The 18,780-nt window shown below is 46.8% G+C and overlaps 1 protein-coding gene across 2 annotated transcripts in view; it reads right to left on the bottom strand.

Moving 5' to 3' along the window:
* SLC4A4 (solute carrier family 4 member 4) overlaps positions 1-18,780 on the bottom strand; it is a 237,912-nt gene that overhangs the window by 175,809 nt on the left and 43,323 nt on the right. Inside the window, exon 1 of one of the 2 annotated variants that reach the window (XM_030015170.2) lies at positions 14,708-14,802. The exons of the other annotated variant lie outside the window; for it this stretch is intronic. The gene's annotated coding sequence lies outside the window, so the exon portion shown is untranslated. Of the gene's footprint in view, positions 1-14,707; positions 14,803-18,780 lie in introns of those variants that run through there. 2 annotated transcript variants of the gene reach the window in all.

Here is an 18,780-nt window from a genome sequence, read left to right as displayed (position 1 = left end):
TCCTCGCTGGAGTGACAACCGCTTGTCCGGAAGACTTTATAGCGACTGTTCCCCAGGGCAGATGAGATGAAATCTCTTCTGAAGAAGGTCACTGGCATTGGTCCCAGTGCATGCATAAAATGCTAATTTAATAATAGTCAATCAAAACTAATGCAGACCTGATAGCCAGAAATGCAAACAGCCAATTTTCAACTAAACGCCCTTTTTGCCTCCCCCAGCTGCACTGGGAGGGAAAAAAAAACCACTAACACCTTCCCCCCCCCCCCCAAAAAAAACCCAAACAAAACACAAACCAGTGCAAGTTTACTGAAGACGAAAAAACAACATTTCCAGAGAGAAAAGGGGAGAGAGGAGAGAAATGCAAAACCAAATTATTTTAAAGCCATCTGAGAATAAACTGAAATAACGAAGCATTTCATCACTTCCACCAAATTAAGCTCCAGCCAGAACAACAGAAGTAAGTCACAGCCCACAGCACCATGAACCCAGGGGGCCATTCTGTCTCTCAAGAGCACCAAGTGCTCAGCAAAACACCGATTAAGCCAGCACAAGCCCCAGAACCCAAAGGACGCAGGTCCCTTACGAATGACACCCACGAGGATCGTTCAGCAGAAATGTGACTGCAAGCGACGACTCCTTTCTGCATCGTCACAGCAGACGCGCGATCCTGTTCAAGGAGAGCAGTCTATTGTGCCTTCTGGGGGCTACGATCAGGCTGCGGGGACAAAATCACGTACGTTTGATCCCTGCCCATCGCTAACCAGACTTACACCCGCATGCAGGGAAACTTTTCTGCTACTCAAAATTTCACATCGTGGTATCAGAGGGGCAGGTTCATATGTGGTTTTGCCAGTATTATCGGACAAAGACAACGGCTGTCGTGGAGCACCGACGGCCGCTGGGACAAAAGATGGTCTGGGGGAACCTCACTGCCACGTCCACTAGCCTCACAAAAGAGCTCAACCACACACCCACTCCCTCGACAGCACCTGCAAAGAAAGCAAACGGAGATTTTGTACGCTTCTCAGTAAAATTCCCTGCAGTGGGCAGTAGGGAGCAGGTCACCGGTGTATGGAGCAAAGCACTACCTTTGGACGCCCCTTGCCCTTCCACGTGCTCAGCTGATAGAGAGATGAGAGTAATGCATTGCAGCGACCTACCTACCACCTTGACTTCGAAGCGTGGTGCCAGTGAAGAGCAGACCAAGCCCATGATCTTTACACTCGTACCTGCAGACTATCAATTAGCCATTAATAAGAGTTTGGCCCAGACCAGGCAGGGGCACATGATTGCCTTTTTGCTGCATTAGTCAGTGAACAAAGCGATACAGGTTCTTTCACCACCAGGACACCAACTTAAACAGGAGGAACATGACACAGCATAAAAGCAGAGTGGTATAAGCAGACAACGCGTGATCCTGCATAAAGTCAATCCATTTAGAAATGTTAAACTCACTTTACCAGCAAAATGAGTTTGCTACGGGATTGGCGTTTTGCTTCATGGGAGAGTCATGTTCTTAACTTGGTTCTAAGTGCCCTAGAGCTGGATTTACTGCATCCTCCAACCACCGCCAAGAGCGCATAACTGAACTGCTGAGCAGGCAACTCCCAAGTTTTAACAAGACTGTCCTCTAGATGACATCCATTTAAGGGATACCCAAACCAGACTTACTCCTATCAGCCTAAAACAAGGCTGAGAACAACACAATAACCCAAGAGCTGAAAAGCAGTTTCTTGCCAGAAAGTTTTCATAGCCACTTCTTACGAACTCCTTTTTAGTGACCCACTGCAATGGAAGAACAACTTGTGGGGAAAAAAAAATGGTAGGAACACAGTGATGCTGATAAGCAGCACTGTTGCAGGAGGCCCTGGGTCCTCCAAAGCAACCTAAAAACTAGTGTAACGACTAACGAGCTTGTCCGGAAAACGAAGCAGATTTCTGGAAGAAAAGAGAAAATAGGACTTTGGCATAGGTATTTCTTTCACACAATGTCTGAAAAACCTCATCTGCTCTAGGAATGGACTTTGAAAAAAAATCATTCTTCTGGACAGAGACAGCCTAAAAAATTAAGACCACCTGCACCTTCCGTTACCAAAAGAAGGCTCCTCATGTTACTCAGACTCTTGTAGCGGTTTTACAGCCACTCAGGCAAGTTTGTCACTAGAATGAGTTCCTCTCCCTGTATCAGTAGCTGGCTCCTTCTGACTCCAGTAACACAGCAGGGCACTAGTCCATAAAATGAACTTCCCAGACGTCCCTAAAATCTGCTCTTCAGAAAGGAGAGATTTCCCAGGTTCCTGTGCAACTCAGCCCCTTATCAGGGAGGGTTTCAAGCCATGGCATTTTAACACGAGCAAGCTATATAAAAAAATATTTTATAGCTCCCTCATTCTCTTTCCTCTTCTTCCCGAACTCTCTAAAGTAAGAGTTCCTACTTCTGCTTTATGAGCTGTAAACTCAGAAGCACCTTCAAGAGCCACAGTTAATGTTAACACACTCCACCTAATATACAGCCTACAACGAAACAACGTACAGGCTGATGTTAAGTAGAGCACGAGAATTAGTGTGTGGTGCCCATGAGAGTCAAGTTACGAAGGTAACAGGCCAGGAATTGCATGCTAAGATCTGATACATGAGCGTACTGGACCAGGCTAATTTGCTCATGTTGATTGCCCACTGTCTGCTTTCATCCTCTTTTTTTCACATGCGTCTGCCTAAAAAAACAGAGGCAGCCATTCTTTGGGAAGAAACCTCAGAAAAACAACTTTCTGTTACAGGCCCCAAACAGTTCTTTGCTTGGGTAATATATTTACATAAAAGCACAACGCAACTTTTACACTCCTTTTTTGACTGACAGGGCCAAGGGAATGTTTTAATGACCTACTGATTTTTAAGAAATAAATAGTAAATAGAAGATGAAAATCAGTTCTGTGGTTTGGCCTATCAGGTGTGGCCACAAAGCAAGCCAGCCTGTCTGGTGATGGAGAGGGCAACGCAAGGCAACATGCATGGTCAGCACCCATTGAGCATAACCTGCCCAACTGGGTCATCACCTGGCCCCTCCACAGCTGTTGCGATTCACCCCCAACTCAACAGAAATCCTTCCGACCAGTATTCCTGGGTACTATACTTACACCAGTTGGTATCTGCAAATTTCACCAGTCACCTTTAACTAGAAATCTCCGTTCCAGAAGAGGGTACAACGGTGGCCAACTCCAGCTAATTTTCAACAGAGTTTGGATACCAAGCTGCCTTTTGTCCTTTTGGTGATAAGGGCAATCTCAGTAAGCAAAAGAGATAAAAGGTGCTCCTCGGTGACTCTGGGCAAGTCACACCCGTCTTAACCATCAGCTGCAGGCACTTTCTTAAATACAGGGTATAACCACCTATCACTGAACCCAGCTTGTACCTCTTCATGTAATCACAAATTTCTTGGAGACACCTGTTAACAAAGAACAGCTTTATGCCCAGCTGTTGTCTAATTGCAACATGGCTCTTTAAAGGTATAAGGAAAATAGTCTACAGTAATATTAAATCCCAGTTATCTGCACCCATTATCTTGCATTTTTTTATTGCTAAGTAGAATAACTGGTCCGGGAAGAGAGCCAGAAAAGTTGGGCCGATACCACAGTTCAAAACTCCTTTCATAGACATTACTGAGAATTTTAAAAGTAAGGGTCATATGCAGAAGCGTGCTGACCTCTTCATGAAAAACACTAGGTGCCTTGACTGAGTTACAAGTCAAGCCCCCCCCCAAATATTCCCACCCCCCCAGAAAATACTAAGCTGTTTGTAACGCAAGGTTATTGCACCATGAATACTTAACGCAAAGGTGTCTAATTCATCATTTAGAATTAAAAAGGCAGAAACAGGTTCAAGAAAGATGGCTTCATTTGTAGAAAAGTAATTACAGAAACTTTCAGAGTTCGCAGAAATATCCACGCACTCCCACATTTCTCCACCGCTGAAGGCTCAGAGGACATTCAGGTTACTTGCCGAGAGATATATTTTGAGCACGATGAGCTTAAGTTGGTTTTGCAATGCTTTTTAATAAATTAAGTTGTATACCTAATGTTCAGTGAACTGCATTGGCTCTGGGCTCTTCTAGCTTGATCTTTAATTCGAGTAATTACTTTAAAAGCTGGAGACATGAACTCCCTTTATTCAGTGTCTGGACAGGATTCTGACACTGTAAGATACAGTCGGGGTTTCCACGGCATTGTTTTGCAGCGTATTCCCTTTCAACAAAAATTATACATTACATTTTTGGCAAAGAGAAGAGATGGGTGATCCAAACAAAACTTGCAAAATATGGAGGTTTTTCTTCTGCAGCAATTCCTGCTGTTTCACTGTTTTATTCACAGGTCCAGAGCGGCCGTCCCGGGTCAAACTGTAGCATGATGATCACAGTTACGTGCCCACTCCTTTAATACAAATAGGAATAAGCCATGAAACTGAGTAGTCGGAGCATCACGGTTGTAGTTCAGTGCCCACAATAGTCAAGGAAGGGTGCCTGGGCTTGCCTACATTGTCAGCGAAGCACGGGCCCAAGCCTACGCTCAAGCCCAGACTTGCTCACATTCTTTCCACGCTAGTAGGCTCTCAGGCTTAGCTTCTGAGCTAAGGTTCAAAGGTCTGCAAAATTCAAGGTCTACCTCAACGCCCAGCAGACCCAACTTTTCCTTCTTGCCACCGGACACCAGCGAGGTCCCACGTAGAAGCTAGCACTCTCTAGCGCAGCAGCAGGAACCGCAAGCCGGTCTCGGCAGGCACAGAGCACCGGTGCTCCCCGTGCAAACCACGAGGATTTGAGCCGGGGAAGCTCTGAGCCGTCGGGCTTCGCGCACCGAAGCCTGCTCGCAGACCTGCGCTTCAAGAGCGATAGCGACGGTGCCAGGGACGGAGAGAGCTTGGCGCAGGATGGGTCCCTCCTTTCCTCGCAGCCCACTCGGACCGTCACTCTAACGCCTTCTCAGTCACGCAGCCGAGGGACACGAGTCATCTGCTGAACTGCGTCGGGTACTCAGCCTGCGTTCTGCATTCTAGGCTTAGCTAAATTTTCCTCAAATGGGTCTTACGTTTTCATCCACATAACGCACCGTTTAAAAGAGCGCTCTATCTTTTTGAATGGTTCTATTTTCAGTTTAAATCTTGCACAAAACTTTATTTTAGTTCTTTTTTCAGCTACACAAGCTATTCGTATTAAGCAGAGCAGAGCATCAGGCAGATTAATGCATTAATAAAGGAAGCCTTTTCCAAATTCAAAATGTAGAAAAGGCACATACTCACCTTTTCCTCTAAGCTACCCGAAACACTTATTTTGTCTGACAGGAGAACGCATATTCAGGACTCTGTTTTACCCTAATAAGGTCTCAAAATCCACTTCCCTAGGCACGGTTAAGTATAACGTATACCATTTGCTGAAGGCCACAGAAGGCATTCTCAAAGCTTGTATGACATGGAAGGTATATGTTGTGGGAGACGGACCGCCTTTCCTTCTAAAACCCAACTGCGGCTTTTCAATATATAAACTGATCACTTGCCATTCATAAAAAGGTAGAAAACATCAAATACTATTTTATCCTGAGTGAGAAGCATTTACACAGTTACGGGAATATCTCTCCATATATCACATGCCTGCAGAAGTACTTCTTGCTCTTAAGCGAGAATAATCTTTTCTTTCCAAGCACATTTTGGTGATGTATGTGTCAGTAATACACTGGAGACAAACTCACCGTGAAATGGAAAGCATTTAAAGTTAGCACTCTGCTAACAACATCTGTCTATTCAAGATGTTTTTAGTGATGTCCTCCAAGTGAAGTTCCCCTCCAAGAGAAACATTCTATTCTAAATACATATTCTATTCTACAACCTCTCTCTGATGCCACCCTTCAATTCCCTATCAAAGATGCACTGAAGACTTTGCACTGATCTTCAATTGATTTCCAACCCCACCCTGCAAGCACCTTACGGTTGCAATCTAGACTTTGCTCTTACACCCCTCTGGCCCCGTCCGATCAGTTCTCTCCACTCGCTGTGCTATCTCATCACGCGTTTCTCCTGTTCGTACCAGTGGAGCTACTGACACAGGACTCAATCCAGCGCAGCACTTCAGCATGGCCTTAAAGGTCAATCGGTTGAATTGCTTCAAGGCCAGAAGTCACCTGTGCTAAAGTGCTTTGCGGGATTAAGGCAACAGCCCCACAGAAACGAACATCCCATGAACTGTAAGAAAGGTACCAGAATCGGAGCCCGCCGTACCGCCAGGAGCGATGGAAACCAGCTGTTGCACTCCGACGGCACGGCTCCAGATTTCCAAGCTTTCTCTATGCACCGATACAGATGCTTACTGCACTGAAACTCCATTCACTTCAGCGTCTTTTTAAGCTTACCTATCAGCAGCATCACAAAGGCATCTGGCGCTGCTTCCGCAGAATGCCACATTCACACTTCGCCTGGGACAATGCTCCTCAAACTTGGTTATTACTCACAAACCCAAGCCTAATAGATCATGAGATGTTAAACAATTTATGTGGAACTACTCCCGGGGCACTACACGCTGTATTGTTGTGCCATTAAGGCTTTGGAACAAAGCTTCATTGGGGACAGAAGAGAACAAAGTACCCATCTATTTTTTCACTGCGATTATTGTTTCTGCCTAGAAAGACACACAGGCTGGTCTGCTGAACAGGGCTACTGTTCTTCAGCTGTGCTGTTTGTCTGCTGAATGCAGGAACTGTCAGACATGGAAGTGATATCAGACTATTCAAATTTAATAAGAATTTGGGTAAAACCCACTTCATGATTACCAAATTTGTCAACTATGAGACCTCAGCAAAATTTGCATGTACAGTTCCCGTACATGAGAAATATTTTCATTCAATTCCAGTGCAACAAAGCAGGTTTAATATGCTCAAATGCTACTTTTCCTTGAGCTACTGAGCAACTATTTCCCAACCTCATTCTAAACACACAGTCGTCTCATATTTAGCAACCTTGAAAGATTTTTACGCTTACATATAAGGGTTGACAATGCATCTGAAGTGTCATAAAGTCACAGGTACAATAAAAACAGTTAACTTTTGCAACCTTCTGTTCAAGGTTATGAGTTGAAATGAGAGACTCAGATCAGCAAGTCTACAAGAGGTGACTGAAATTAAGTAAAAACTTTAAAAAAATTCAGGTGAAAATATTCTAATCTTCACGTTGCACACACCACTGAAAAAGATACGCAAGTTCTATTTCTGCACTTACGATACAAAATCGACAAATCATGAACATTTTAATAAAGATCATTACGTGACATGCAAGACTCTAGTTGCTGTCTTTCATTTAAGATTACACATCCATATAGTCATCAAAATAAAAAAGTTGGCATATTTTGCTCAGAAAACAGTAGCAGAACAAGATAGAATATACCACAGGAGTCAACTTGATATGAAAAAAGCCAAAAATTTGTCGCCACCCTGCAAACCCATTAGGATTTCTTGCATCATACCAGCTGTATTGGGTTTGCATGGCAAGGTTTGGGTAGCTGGGGGGGAGACTACAGGGGTGGCTTCTGTGAGAAGCTGCTGGAAGCTTCCCCTGTGTCAGACAGAGCCCATGCCAGCCGCCTCTGAGACGGACCCACCGCCGGCCAACGCCAAGCCCATCAGCCATGGTGGTAGCACCTTCGTGATAACGTATTTCAGAAGGGGAAAAAAAATTGCTGGGCCACAGAAATGGCAGCCAGAGAGAGGGGTGAGAACACACGAGAGCACCAGCCCTGCAGATCCCCAGGTCAGTGCAGAAGGAGGGGGAGGAGACGCTCCAGGCGCCGGAGCAGAGATTCCCCTGCAGCCCGTGGGGAAGACCACGGTGAGGCAGGCTGTCCCCCTGCAGTCCATGGAGGTCCACGGGGGAGCACATCTCCACCGGGGAGAGAGGACCCCACGCCGGAGCAGGGGGATGCCTGAAGAAGGCTGTGACCCCGTGGGAAGTCCACGCTGGAGCAGTGTGCTCCTGAAGGACTGCAGCCCGTGGAAGGGATCCACACCAGAGCAGTTCGGGAAGAACTGCAGCCCGTGGGAAGGACCCACGTTGGAGAAGTTCATGGAGGACTGCCTCCCGTGGGAGGGACCCCACGCTGCAGCAGGGGAAGAGCGTGAGGAGGAAGGAGCGGCAGAGACAAGGTGTGACGAACTGACCCCAACCCCCATTCCCTGTCCCCCTGCACCGCTGGCGGGAAGGAGGGAGAGAATTCGGGAGTGAAGCTGTGCCCAGGAAGAAGGGAGGGGTGGGGGGAAGGGGTTTTAAGATTTGGCTTTATTTCTCATTACCATATTCTGATTGCACTGGTAATAAGTTAGTTTTCCCCAAGTCAAGTCTGTTTTGCCTGTGACGGTAATTGGTGAGTGATCTCTCCCTGTCCTTACCTCAACCCACAAGCCTTTCGTTGTATTTTTTCTGCCCTGTCCAGCTGAGGCGGGGAATGATCGAGCTGCTTTGGTGGGCACCTGGTATCCGGCCAGGGTCAACCCACCACACCAGATCATTGTGATAACTTGTGAAAGAAAGTAAAATTAAATCTCCACTGGGGAACAATCACACAAAATTTTAGCCTGTTTCATTAGTTACACAGATTAGCAGCAGTCACCTTTCGAAGGTTAAAAAAAAGAGGTACCATTCCCACCATGGCCCCCGTAGTTCTGAGCACCGTTTTCCACCCACAATTATTTGTGTCCATAGCTGGACAGATAATGGAAATATCCAAGTTCCAGATTTAGCGGTAGGAACACTCAAAACAGATCAAAAAACAAAAGTTACAAACTATCCTCAAAAAAACCTTTAGCAAAGAAATCCGTAGCTAATGGAAGTGAAAATAATAACTGAGTAAGCTGAAAAAGCAGTCCTTGAAATACGTCTAAGAAGGAGCAACACAGAGAAACCTGCTCCAATTTATAAAGAAATGCAATTTGTTTCACAGTCTCTGGCCGGATCCAAGCTTTTCTCCTCTGAAACCTAGACAAAATATTCACTCCGGACCATACCTTGCAGGAATAATTTGTTTACAAGGCAAGGAAAATTATATAATTCATCAAGCCAACATTTTATATTTCAGTATATTTTAAAATATTTTCATTTATTATGGTAACATTAGAATTGAATTAGAATTGAAGCCATTTTTATAATTATTGTTAATAACAGAATAAAGTGATTTTAGTAATCCTCAGTCTTGAAGTAATTCGAACAGTTCCCACCACCATCAAGTTCAATTTTTCAAGACTCACTTTGAGATGCGAGATGTATGGATCAGTACTTATGAAGGACAATGACGGCTTATTTCGAGTCAGATTTAATACAGAGTATTTAGCAATCATATATTATATAGCACCAAAATAGTAATATGACTGTTCCCCTATAAATGTAGTTATATAATAAAGCTAGGATTTGAAATGCTGTGGCTTGGAAGATTCCCCCCCCTACACACACACCCCCCACAAAGGATTTCCTCAGGAGTAGTAAATACATAGATTAGCCATATTCTCTCTCCCTACACACACACATATATATCTAAATAATACACACGAGTTTAAAAAAAAAATAATAATAAATCCCCCCTTCAGTCTTCGTTTTACTTTTGCAGCAAAATTAGCTCTGCTAACAGCACACATTTCTGGAATTCAGATGTTGAAAGTTCATTTCAGCCGCAAATTAAAAGGATTCCGATTTTGGTGATGTCAAGTTATCTCTTCTGATTTTTCTGGTGAGAAAATCTGTTAAAAATAGGGCCATTTGCAATTTCCTCCAATGTGCTCAGAAGGATCAGTCATACTCAAACAGCATGGATCACAGCTGACTGTTGTATGCTCTGAGTCCTGCTCTCCTTTTATTTACATGGCTGTAAATCTGGACAGAAATCCACAATTCCCAAACCAACAGAACTGAAAGCCAAGAACTGAGATGTAGGTTTCTCTGACTTTCTGCTATTTCTCCCGTAAAACCCATGCAAATCCTCCCCACTGAAAGTCAGTCCTTCAGGCAACTTCAAAAGTTCCTTATGTGAAAAACTAAGAATCGCAGGAGAGTAATTCAAAGACATTTCTATCTCTGCAGTTAATGGAATTAGGCAATTGAAAAACAAGAGGACAAACGATACCATGGGGCTGCCCGGCTCAGCAGGTCACCGTGCAGCCGCTCAGTTTAGAAACACCTGACGCAATGGACAGCTTGCATTCTCCTACACCCCAAAAGGCTAGTGCACGGTCTTGTACTGAATGCTTTTATTTCATAGGAGGTATTTTCATCATAACTAAAGCGACACACTAATTTTCCAGGCTTAACAGTTAACTCCACGTCACAGTAGCTTTGAGCTCAATCTCCATGCAAGCTTTTACCTGGAAGTCTGTGGCCACTCCTTGAAGCCACTATTCGACATTGAGTCATCAAGGTCTAGAGAGACGATGGTAGAGATTTACCTGAGAGCAAGCACTCCAACAGGCTGTGGTACAGTTTTAACCAAGCGTTTTTAAAGTTCTGTAGCTTTTTACTTACGCCACGCACCGTTTTATCACCCAATTACGGGTGCCGTAATTGCCTTCAACACTGTCCGACAGCTGTAAAGAGCATTCCTGCCACAAACTGCGTACCATCCCGAGCAAACTCAGTAGAAACGAGATGCTATGGCAACTCAGAGCTCAAGTGTAGGGGGCCAGAAGCATTGCTTTGAAAGGTTGTAGGACCTCACTGCAACCTTGATAATTTTATTGCTGTATTTTCATTTCAAGCCACACAGTGAAACATAGTCAAGAGAAAAAGACCTCTGCCTCCCCATTCAAGTTCTGTTATTTAGAGAGAGCACAAAAGAGAAGCTTTCCTTCCACCAGAAGTAGCACAACGACACAGAGAGACGCTCCTTTACCAATATTAACTGTAAACTGCTATTACTGGATTTTCAAAGAGCACTCCCTTTTGAGCCTTCTAAAAGGATTTGAAGCCGGAAGCAGCTAATTGACTTTGCACAAGAAAACCTGATAGCAGTTATCAGAACCCTTTTAATTTGCTCAGAGCAAGAGTTCAAATTCTAAACCTAATGCACAAAGAAAATACGTGAAAGGCAGGTCGCTGGAGCGTGACAAGGATGCTATCTCACTAAGGCAATGAAGTCATTTTTACCAGCGCCACAGAAGAAACGACCCGATGGCATAGCACCAGCGTTAGAATGCTGTGAACGCTGTTTTCAACAAGGCATCTTTAAACCCTGTCTAAAGTCCTCTCGTGCTCCCAACCCATAAGAAGGAATTCGAGCACAAACCAATAAAAGCTATGGTATTTTTGATAGGGACAAGTATAACGAGATAATAACATAAAATTAAAAAAATTAAAATTAAAAAAAAAAATCGGAAGACTAGCAAATCCACACTAAGAGATCGGCATATAGGCACGCAGGAGCATCACTTTCTGTACCCACAGGAATAAGCGTTTTCACGCATCCACCTTCCTGAAGCAGCTATTTAATCCAGCATAGCTTTGCTCAATCAACACAACACCTTGCTTTTGCAACTGCTTCTCTCTGGCAGGACAGCATCTCCGACTGTCTAAGAACTGCTACCTGAAAAGAGCTGTTTGCAGACTTCTCGCCAGAAAAATAAATATAGGTTTGCTCTTTACTCTCTCGCACAGCAGTTTTCATTCACAACCTTGCCCAAAACACCTTCCAGCTTGTTATTTAGGACGGGTCTTCAAGGTGGCAGCGCAGTTAAAAATCCTTCAGACAGAAACACAAACGGCTTCTCCACCGTTGCTGGAAGAACACTTATGTACATGAGCAAAGCGCCCTCTCTGATAAGTAGGTAGATCAGAAAACAAAAAGAGTTACAGATTTTCCCTTCTCACAGGGATGTTTTTCTTTCAACTGCACTTTGTGCACAAATTCAACCTTTTCTTATCAGTGTAAGACATCAGTAACCGACGGATTTGCCCGACACCCACAGCAGGACTGCGAAAGCGCATTTTGAAAGCTCCTCTACAAAACTCCTTTTAAAAACCTACTGTCAGGAGTACCACAATACAACACCAGTATATGAGGGTGTTGCCTGACCGCAGAGGAGTTTCAAGATTTCAAATCGTAACACGGCAGTTTAAAGGAAAAATCTTCACAGTTACGAGCTGCAGAAAACGCTGCCGGACCTTGCTGGGAGCTGAATGGATGTGTACAGGGTGTTAACTTGCTAGGAATGCCCTGTGCACACAAATGAAAACTTCATCCCTCCTCCCCCAACTGAAAAAAAGAAAAAAGCCAATCCGTAATTCCTTCTCACCCCACTTTCAACTCTGACCAGCAGCAACACACCACGCTGCCAGTTCCTCCTAGGCTATCGGTCATTCCTCTACAGTTGCCAGCCCCTTGAAATCTTGGAAACGCAGCTTGGAGTAGCCTCTTCCTTCAAGTCCAGTCACTGCTCTTACAAACACGAAATTCACACTCGGCAGGAACAAAGGATAAGTCACAAGCAAACCCATCCCATGATATTTTTTTGGTAACTTAAAAGTCTGGGTTTGCTTCACGTTTGCATCTAATGGGGGCGGTGGGGAAAATCACAGAAAAAGCACCACTGCAGTTTGTACCAACGTTCGCCCTTCAGACCATACTGACACTCACAGGCATGTCAAGTTACTGAGAACTAAAATCACCAGCTGAAATAAAGCCTTGCAAAACTGAACTCTGCGATCTTCTGACATGACAGAAGTCACTAGGAAAGGTCTTTCAGCACTTGCTTCAGCACTGAAAGGCACGCAAGAGAAGAAAGGGCACAGACTGTGACAAATCAGTTCACATACGTGCAAGCATGTGAACAAGCACACACGCACTGATGCAAACAATCCCATTTAATCATTCTGCATATGATTGGAAACTATTACGACAAAATTAAGTCTGTCATGAAGTAGTTGCTGGGGTTTGGGAGCCCTAAGTGTTGGGGGTTTTTTGGTTGGGGTTGGGGGTGAGGTCTCTATAGGTTGCTCTTAATGCACAAACAATTTTGTTTTGATTATTGACCAAAATAAGAACCAGGCATATTCCTGCAGACTCTCACATCAGCAATTAGTAAGTAACAAATTCTATTCCCACACACAATATGCAACTCTGCACATTTTGTTAAATCCAGCTAGCCAAGTTTCTTCCTTTTTTTTTTTTTAATGGAAAATATGTACATTTCAGGAATAACCAGAACAATAAAGACACTAAGTAGCTAGCAGCCTAAGCACAAAGTCACATTTAGATGCGCAGTAAACTGTACCTTCCTGAAACAAAAGAGAGCAAGTATCTATCATAGCATGGTTTGGGTTGGAAGGCACCTTGAAGATCACCTAGCTCCAACCCCTCCTGCCACAGGCAGGGACACCTTCCACTAGACCAGGCTGCTCAAAGCCCCATCCAACCTGGCTTTGAACACTTCCAGGGATGGGGCATCCACAGCCTCTCTGGGCAACCTGTGCCAGTGCCTCACCACCCTCACAGTGAAGAACTTCTTCCTTATATCCAATCTAAATCTACCCTCTTTCAGTTTAAAGCCATTACCCCCTGTCCTATCACTACATGCCCTTGGAAAAAGTCCCTCTCCAGCTTTCTCGCAGGCCCCCTTTGGGTACTGGCAGGCTGCTGTAAGGTCTCCCCGGAGCCTTCTCTTCTCCAGGCTGAACAACCCCAACTCTCTCAGCCTGTCCTCACAGGAGAGGTGCTCCAGCCCTTTCATCAGCTTCGTGACCTCCTCTGGACCCGCTCCAACAGGTCGTGGAGCAGTTCTGCGACGGAGCTGATGCTGTTAGGATGTGCCCTAGGGCCCAGCCTTGCTGCTGTTCGTGCCCCTAACTTGACTTACAGGCGCAGCTCTAGGGAAGGTTGAAATAGAGCTCCCGCCGCACGCACAAAGCCATGCTCTCCTCGGAGCGCGCAGCCTGGCACCTTTTCCCACACCCTCAACACCAGGAAGCTCTCGGCACATTTGAGTACACCGGCTCCTCCTGAACACAAGTACTAAAAGGATGCGCTCCTAATGAAGGGGAAGTCCGTTAGTAATTAATGTTGTCGTAAGAGAAAAAAAAAAAAACCAAAAAACACAAAGGTATGTGAACAAAAGGATGATTAAATTCTCATTTCCATGTTTGCTCACGAGTAGAGCAGCTCTGGACTGCAGTGCTTAGCAGGAAGCTTACCAACGGGAAAACAAGCAGCGAGGAGCTCGTCTCGGCTAACAAAATATCCCCATACGGCCACATACCAGGTGGAACTCTAAAAGCTTGAGAGGAAATAGGAAGGGTTTCCTTGGAGCGGCTGCCGCTGACAACTTACTGAAGATAAATTGAAACCATTAGAAAAGTTTTCCAACGCCGCGAAGCGTTTTTTCGAGTTACCCCCAACTGCCGAGCGCCAGAGAAGGGCACCTATAGAGACAAACTCCGTAGGAAAAGAAACCGGGGCGGGGCGGGGGGGGGGGGGTGAGAAATCCGCCTGGCTGTGAAAGCTGTGGCTATCTCCACTCCCCGCGGGCCCACGCCACCGGCCAGCGACAAGTGTCCGGGGGTCGCCGCTCGACCCAAGCCCATCCCCGGTTCGGCTGCTACGGGGAAAGCCCGCCGAAAAGGCCGGGGAAGGAGCCGAAAGGGCCGGGCAGGTCGTCTGTCTCGTCGTCGCGTGTACCCCCCCCGCTCCCCCCAAGGCGCTCACCTCCGGGGCTCGGTCTTGCGGCGTTCCTCCAGCTTGGCGGCGGGCGGGGGCCGCGGGGCAGCGGCGGGCCGGGCGGGGAGAGCGGCGGGGCGGCTTCAAGGCGCGGTGCGGGGCATGGAGGTGCGGAGGCACCCGCCTCGCCCGCCTCGCTACCGGCCGGAGGTTTTCGGCCGCCCGCGGGGCGAGGGCGCCGGCCGGCCCCGGGGAACGCAGCGCCCGCCCCAAGGGCCGAACGGCGAGGAGGCGAGGCGGAGCGGAGCGGCTGTGCTGGCGGCGCCTTCCCCGACCCGCATTTAAAGCCGCCCGCAGGCTCGGACGTCCCCTCGCCCGCTCCCATCCCATCCCGTCCCGTCCCGTCCCATCCCCCGCTCCCCCTCCCCGGCCGCCTCTCGCAAGTCACGGGGCCCCCGGGGCGGGGAGGCCGGAGGAGGAGTCTTGCGGGGGGGGGGGGCCGGGGCTGCCGCTGGGGGCTAAAGGCTTCGCTCGGTTTCCCCGCCCCGAGCCCCGCCGGGGCAGGTGGCTCGGCGGCCGGGCGGCGCTGGGGAGAGCCCGGCCGCCGGGCTGGAGCGGAGGCGGAGCGGGGGGGGGGGGGGGGGTAAAGGAGAAGCGGTCCTGCCCCGCCGACCCGCTCCGCAAAGTCTGCGAGCTGTCCCCGGGGGGAACCTCAGCCCCTCTGCCAGCACCGGGGGGCTGGCTCCCCGACAGCCGCGTCTCGTCGCCGTCAGCCCTTCTCTCGCCGGGGCTACCCCCGCATGCGAAGGCTCCTTTCCACCGCCACCCTCTTCCTCGGCCCAGGGGATGCCGAGCGGCGGATGCTGGCGCCTGGGATACGGGGAAGGGACGGTACGGCGGGGGAAAGAGCGGCCGGGCCCCCACCGGAGCTTTTTCGTGGCGGGCTGCGGGCTTCCCGAGAGCGTATCGCACTCCCACAGCAGGAACCCCACCCACTGAAAACACACAACCGGGCTCGCATCTTGGCCAAAAGCACATACTACACAGGAGTTAAAAAAAAAAACAACCAACCGGGAAAAATGGAGAAAACACCATTGGGTCAGCTCATTATAATTTTGCAAGCAAATACTATCTTATGTGGTGCCTCTCCTTAGCTTCCAGCGTGACAAGGCTCATCTATCACCAACCAGTCTTCGCTGCCCACGTGTGTAATCGCCGTGCCCCCCCCCGCCTTACACACTTCTATTTACACTAACGGCCCTTCAAAAAGTTCTTTCCAGACTGGTGCTGGAAGAGAGCACTAACACCAATATCCCAAATCTTGTTCAGTAAGCTGCAGCTTTTTTGCTCAGCTTTACTGTCCAGGCCAAAGTGACCAGATCCATACAATCTTTTTCAACAACGGGGCTCTGCAAACGGCTCACAAGAAACATGGCAGAACAGCAATCCATCCACGGAAAGGACATGGATGCTCAGGGGAACAAAGGAGACTATTGTAGCTCTGCAGAGGAAAAACTCCACCTCTTCAGCAAGGTTTAGGATTACCACACGGCAACTGCCTCTTCAGCCACTCCTCAATTACCACGCTCCGCTTTTGTCACCCGTCGCAATTTTGTATTAGGGAATAATACGCAATCCATTGGACAGGAAAAAAAGCAGCAGAGCAACAGAAACCACAGCACTTACGGACTGGAGTGAGCCCACTGCAGAAGCGGTCTCCCTGCTGAATTCCCCCTCTCTCTCCCGCTGCTGTCACCCCTGTGCTTTCCCCAGCCCCTGAAAACAGGTAACTGTCCTTCAGCCGCTGGCCCCTCACCCCCCTTTTTAATCCTTTTCCTGAAAGATCTCAGACCTATCATCTGCATGTGAATTGGTCGGGACTTGGGCTCCTCTGCTCCCTTTAATGGATCAAATTCCTTCGGTACCTGTTCTTAAACAGTCAATGGGTTTCCAATGGGTCACTGACAGCACAGCGATGATTTTCATGGTCCTCAGCAGCTGGCTCTTAGCTCCCTATTTTAGTAACAAATCTAAATAACTCCCATACCAATTCCATTTCCTCACAATTCATTGTAACTTAAAATACTGTCATCTTAAGCCTATGCGCTTAATTTTCTGGCTTAAAAATGTTTTGACATTAGGATGCACAAATGTAAGTCAGTCTTTAAATATACCATCACTACATTTAATGATCTAAAACCCTATCAAAACCATTTCCAGGAGTCCTTAAAACAAGAGCCAAGGCAATTATCTCGAGCAAGTTTGAAAATGAGTACACTCTACGTACAGAGAGACACCCAAGTAAAATGACCTAATAATCCTGTCTGTCATTGTGATTGACAAAATAAAAAACCATCAGCTAGAGCCGACTTGTCCGACGCACTGTATAGACGTAACTTTTGGCATTACTTATGCACTTTGGCCCGCATATTCCCTCTTAAAAGTTACCCAGTCATTTCCAATATTTTTTTGGATTCAATGAACAGAGATAAGCTCGTCACTCAGGACTAAGGCCCGCTAACTTTCCATTCACCGCACAGGCAATGAAGAAACAGTTTTGTTTGGGAAGTCTTTGCCTGGCTGTTTAAACCTGCCTTTCAAGTCCGCTGGCTTCAGCCCCGCGCACAAAGACTTTCCAAAGAAAAGGTGTGCCGACGGCCTTCGCTAAAAGCCAACCTCCCACTCACGACCCAGGCAATAGAAGCCTGCCTCAACAATAGCACAGGGCAGGATGTCGCGCTCAACTAAACGCCTGCTGATATCCAGAAATTATTCTTCTGCCTTCTCGTCCAGCGCACAATTTTCCTGTGAGGTTGCACAAGGTATCTTTGTCAATGACAGCATTTGACATGTATACGGATAATGAGAACGGCCAAAGTTATGACGGTAAAGATTAGAGGATACATAAACGCACATGCTCAGTGGAACTGGTAGGGTAAAACTTTCCCTGTGGGCAGGTTATTCCATAAATATATCTTGCAGCATTTCTGGTAGATTCCTCAGAAGCCGCTCATGCTGACCACAGCGTTGTCAGTCAGAGGCGATGCTGAACTAGATGGAAACTGGCAGGTCCTGCATTTCCCCGGTTTTGTGCAGACTACAGAGCAATAAAATATTTGCATTGGACTAAGTCAGGAGTAATTCTGTCTAAGCCAGGCAGTTTCAGAGGATAAAACTGTTTCAATAGAAAGAACTAGGTGCAGAGAGACCACAGTTACACTTGTCTTAGAGTCTTTTTGTATCTTTTCCTTTGTTGACAAATCGTCAGTGCCAAATGATAATTCACAAAAGCAGGCTCTACCCTGGTCACGCTTCTGCATGCAAGTAATCCTCTTTACATCAACAAAATCAATCACACATATTTTCAGGACTCAATCCTTGATCATTCCTAAGGACCTTGAGTTTTCAGGGGGGTTATGTTTTGTTTTAAAAAGACACAGGTATGCAGCTCATTCTAGCTGTTGAACTCAATGGAACAAATTCCTGCATTACATTACTTAGTATTACAGCTGAATTAGTCCAATAGCACTGACTTCTAAGCCCAACCACAAAAAAACAATTCTGTAGCTCTGATATTTGGGTTCCCTACTCGTGTTCAAGTCACCAAGAATCAGGACTTGCCCGTCCTCTCCATCCGCTTCCCAGGAAACCTAGACAGAACTCAGTGTCTCAGCAAGCATTACCTGGTAGCTGGTTATTAAAGGTCTAATGTAAGTAAACCTATTGGCTTTTGAAACTTGATTAGCAGGTTCTGCATTTTCTAATAGTCCTGCCTCAGTTAGCTTTGGAAACAACATTCAATGGGGAGCTGGCATTTCAGACTCTTGGAAGAGTCCTAATTCAGCCCCCCTGACCGCTTGCCCACTCACTGTGAAACCACATGCAGGGTCCAAAGCAGCAAACTGCCAAATTCCCGCTGACTTCCCCCGCGCTGGGGCTCACACTTTTATCTTTCGAAGGAGGCAGGAACAGGAGGTGCTGAAAAACATTCAGCTGAGGTAAGGCAGAATCGAATGCTGGAGGCTTAAGGGGTTTTTTTGCGATGTATTATTAATGATAAGCACATCAAGCGCACATCACGGCTGTTTGAGAGCAATGAGCAATCCTGGATCGCTTTGATA

Source organism: Aquila chrysaetos, chromosome 1 (genome assembly GCF_900496995.4).
Source record: "Aquila chrysaetos chrysaetos chromosome 1, bAquChr1.4, whole genome shotgun sequence".
In the NCBI taxonomy this organism is placed as follows: Eukaryota; Metazoa; Chordata; class Aves; order Accipitriformes; family Accipitridae; genus Aquila; species Aquila chrysaetos.
The sequence above is the reverse complement of the archived record's forward strand: the minus strand, read 5'-3'. Positions and strand labels throughout refer to the sequence as shown.